We start from the raw sequence: 5,244 nt of genomic DNA on the forward strand, positions 1-5,244 counted from the left end.
TTTAATCAAAAAATTAAAAACTTTTTTTTTCCTCTCTGTAATGGACATCCAAATTACAGAAAGATTCCATATCCATAAAACAACAGGTCCCATACGTGTATATAAAATACATACATTCATTTCAAAATGTCAATAGTTTTAAAAAAGAAGGAAAGGTGAAATCACTGGGGGTGTCTAACCCCCTCCTATAAGACTATTGAAAATAACTGATTATAATCACTTACTTGGTATCCCAGGGGGTGAAAAAGATTAATTTTGCTTAAAGTTTGTGTCTTCACTATACTGTGCATGCACACCTGCTCAGAAGTACCCAGTTTTCTGCTAACAGTAGTACCAGTCTGGGGTATCGGGTAAGTCATTATAATTACTGGGGGATGCCTAACATTTGTCACCCTTAGTGATTTCACTTACTTCTCCTTTAAAGTTATTTATAAAAATAATCGCAACTGAAAACAGTATTTATCTCTTAAGCATTGCCCCTAGTAGTTAGGTGGAGCAGAAGCTGCCATATTGTTGAGAAAGAACCAGCAGTACTCATAGGGATACATAATTACTGCTGTAAATGATTGAATATGGGACGGTTGCATGGATTTTCTTTCATTGTGGAAGATGTTAATTTGGGTGTTGTATCCCTTTTAAACAGTAATATTCTACTCTGCTTTTCAGCTGAGAAGTCCACACGATATCGAATGTCATCAGACGATTATGAAGCCTATTTAACAAAACATAATTGTTAATTCATGGAAACACCTGTTAACCCTTTTGGTGCCAAGAATCTTTGATCATGCTGCAGCATGAGTTGTTGGTGGTAAATATAACAGCTGTAAATAAAACAGATTTGATAGCATCATCACTCAAGTCCCAGAGAGATGATGCCCTACAACTTTTATTTTACAATAAGAAGTTAAACACATGCAAAAGGCTAACAAAAAAAAACTACTGCAGGTGGAATTCTTATTTAGGTTAAAAGGTAAAACTTAATTTCACTCATTTATCACTACTGGCACAGCACCAGGGAGCAGAGTTTCAGTCAGTAAAATGCCATATTCAAAGTGCTTCTACCTGCTTGCACTCCTCTATACTAGCACCACACAGCATATTGCCATTTGCACCTAATTGGGAATATATGAAAAAAGACACAGTACACTTTTTGCAAAGAAGCTCTTCACCTAACAGCTGCATGTACTTATTGTCCAACCAGTAAGTACAGGGTTCCCTTTGTATGTTGGGCAATGCGAATGCACACAACTTAATAATGTGTAACTACCCACCCATACCTTGGCTGTATGCTACCCCTAACCTTGCAGGTGCAAGTTGCATCTTTTTGTGTACAATTTACTAACTGGTGCAAATATTTACTCCTTTGGTATGTAACAGCACCAATATTTTGCACTCTGCACTCCATAAGTAAACGAGCCATCATGAATATATCTTATTAACTGCACCTTAACTGCATCCAATTAGTGGCAACTATGCACGTTTCTCAAAATATCGGAATATGATTATTAAGTGGCTTATGTTGCCATGATTTTCTGATAGCTGTGCAACTGTTGCCCCCTGGTGCCAATGGGAAAAATGTCGCTTTTTAAGCAAATCATGTATATGTATGTACATGTTTAGTGTCTAAAATGGTTAGGTCTTTGAAAGAACATTATACACACACAAACACATATTTATATATAAATAATAATAACAACACATACACCTTACATTAGTGATTTATATGGTATGCCCTTCAAATACCCAGGATAACAAAGTCACATACTTGCCAAGGTGCTAAACTGCATCAAAGTAGTTACCAATAGCAACAGATCACCAGTTATTTTTGTTCAACCTACTAGAAGTTAGAAAAGAAAGCAAAGAATTCATAGATTATTATGTAAGTAGAGCAATATACTAAACCAGTGCTGTCCAACATCTATGGTACCGAGGGCCGGAATTTTTCTAATCTACATGGTGGAGGGCCGATAATGGAAGCCAGTGTTAGCCACTCCCTGTTTTTAGACCACACCCACTTTAAACCACACCCATGTTACCGCAAGACCATGTCCACATTAATAGCACACCAAAAAACCAAATGGTTGGTGCTCACTGCAGGGATCAGGGCCGAAACTAGGGGTAGGCAGATTAGGCGGCTGTCTAGGGCGCCATCATTGAGGGGCCCACTTTTAAGGGGAATTTTTTTAATTTTTTCAAGCGTTTATTTAATAATTTGTTTCAGTAATCATGGTCATCCAGTTGGGTGGAATCCTTCACCTTCTCCCTCTTACTGGCAAGTAATAGCTCCTTCTGTGCGGTGCAGCGCAACATGCGTACACGCGTCAATGACGTCACTGATGTGTTGAGAAGCAGAGAGCTGGTAGCTGCTTGGTGTGGCTCTCGCTGCTCTCAGCCTTGCACAGTTGCACTGAACTGAAGACTTTCTTTCTATTACTGTAATGTGTGAAGCTTCCTGCTGGCACAGCCAGGTACAGATTTGGGGCCCATATGTTTGCTGTTGCTGCTGGGCGCTGGCACAGGTACATAAATACTTGGGGGCAATATGATGTGATCAGATTTATTTTTGGCTGCTGCTGACACAGGTAAAGATTGGAGGCAATATGATGGCTGCAGGAGGGCTGTATGATGGATGGCTGCTAGCACAGGTATGGGGGGTGTATTATGGATGACTACTGGGGCTTGCTGGTACAGGTATATGGAGCAGTAATATAAATGAAAAAATGTTCATCATGGTAAGGAGGGAAATGGTAATGCAGGGAGGCACTGATTGAAGCTCTTGCAGAGGGTGCCAAACTACCTTGTGCCTGCCCTGGCAAGGATGTCACTCATATGTGAAAAAAGTTAAGTCATATAAGACATACCCATAAATCCATATGCCTCCTCCTCCCCTGTGTATAATACAGTACCCCAGCATATGATTAAACATTTTAGGGTTGTTCAAATGCTAACAAACCCCCAGAACAAATACCAAAGTATAACACACAGGAGTATAGGGAAGACAGAAGAGAGCAGGAGAGAGGAATCAGGACCAGTCTAATATTTACTACATACAGTGACACAGTGCTGGTGACCCATTTTGAATAAAGTGTGAACAGGAGAACAATGTGGGCAGTTTCAGTCTGGATCTCAGGTGTGAACAGTAAAGGATTTAAGGATGTGAACAATAGAGATGTCACAATTCTGAACAATACAGGGGATTACAGTGTGAATTTGAGGTTTAAACAATGCAGGGGCTAGTTAATCTCTGTAGTGATACCTTTTAAATTTTACATATGGTAAAGAGACACAGCAGGCAGACTTTGATGTGGAGGGCCAAATAAGGGGGGGTCTGCGGCCCGCGGGCCGCCAGTTAGAACAGCCCTGTACTAAACCATCCCCACCACCCCTGGTATAAATATTAGAAATGTGTTTTTCACCCACCTACTCCAATAGAAATCCCTCATCCTGGTTTCCCTTGCTCCTACACAATATATAAAGGAAAGAGGGCAATTTCTATTTGGTGAAATTAAGTTTAGGTTCTTATTCTGGGTCCTTGGCTGTTTCAATTCACTTTGAAGAATTAAAGGTGTTCTGATAAATCATGATAGATCATAAAAATAAGACTAAAATGTGACCAACCATGCAGGTATTACCATAAGCAATAAAGGGGCAGTATACCACCCTTTTCAGCATAGCACTTGGGATCAATATTATTTTTTAACTGCTGGTTTGTTTTGACCTTGCTAGGCCAAACCGGTAGAATTTTGCTTTAGTTAAATTTTTGCTGGTTAGCACAAGAAATAAAAAGAACCATACATATTTCCTAATAAATTGGCAAACAATATATATAGAAAGAAAGTGAGCGAGAGGACATCAATGACACCAACACAGAATGTATGCAATTGAATATTTTATATAATGCTATATTTAAACATAAGGCAGATACAAAATAACATTTCCAGGTAAAAAATCATTAACAAATAACATATACAAACAGGCAGAGCAGAGCTGTGCCATACAGCACTTGTTCCCCACATCTGCTCTATTAAGGCACTTATCTCAATATCGTAATTGTGTGTGTCTAGTAATAAAAGCATACTTAGTTAAAGCTACTTATAGATATGTGTGTAGAATTATACCTGCATAAACACATACTTAAGAATTGTTAAATAGAAGATTGTTGCATAGGCTAGTATTTAGGATTACATTATACCAAGTCACAATAAAGTGAGACTGATACTGTACCCAATATTAGTTTCACTTAAGATTTCTCCCACACATATATGGGCGCAACCACTACAAACGTAATGATTTTTAGAATATATTTTTGCTGTACATATGCATAGATTTCTGGGACCAAACCCTTCCTTTGTTTATTACACAGTTTTATAACCATTATATTTCATATTCTCATTCTGGCTTCTCTTTGAACAGCACAAACCAAAACTGCAGGACTAACACGGTCAGCACTATGGAACTTTTAAAGGAAAACTATACCCCCAAACAATGTAGGTCTCTATTAAAAGATACGGAGTAAAACAGCTCATGTGTAAAACCCTGCTTCATGTAAATGAACCATTATCATAATAATATACTTTTTTAGTAGTATGTGCCATTGGGTAATCATAAATAGAAAATTGCCATTTTAAAAAATAAGGGCCGCCCCCTGAGATCGTAAGATTCACTGTGTACACATACAAACCACATGTAATGTCACATGAGCCAATTAACAGACAGAGTTCTGCCTTTTGCTTCCTCACTTCATTCTGTTACAGTTAGGGGCAGATTTACAAAGCTCGAGTGAAGGATTCGAATTAAAAAAACGTCGAATTTCGAAGTGTTTTTTGGGCTACTTCGACCATCGAATGGGCTACTTCGACCTTCGACTACTACTTCGACTTCGAATCGAACGATTCGAACTAAAAATTGTTCGACTATTCGACCATTCGATAGTCGAAGTACTGTCTCTTTAAGAAAAACTTCGACCCCCTACTTCGGCAGCTAAAAGCTACCGAAGTCAATGTTAGCCTATGGGGAAGGTCCCCATAGGCTTGCCTGTGATTTTTTGATCGAAGGATATTCCTTCGATCGTTGTATTAAAATCCTTTGAATCGTTCGATTCGAAGGATTTAATCGTTCGATCGAACGAATAATCCTTCGATCGTTCGATCGCAGGATTTGCGCTAAATCGTTCGACTTCGATATTCGAAGTCGAACGATTTTAGTTCCTGGTCGAATATCGAGGGTTAATTAACCCTCGATATT

The sequence above is a fragment of the Xenopus laevis genome, chromosome 2S, assembly GCF_017654675.1.
Source record: "Xenopus laevis strain J_2021 chromosome 2S, Xenopus_laevis_v10.1, whole genome shotgun sequence".
Taxonomy (NCBI): domain Eukaryota; kingdom Metazoa; phylum Chordata; class Amphibia; order Anura; family Pipidae; genus Xenopus; species Xenopus laevis.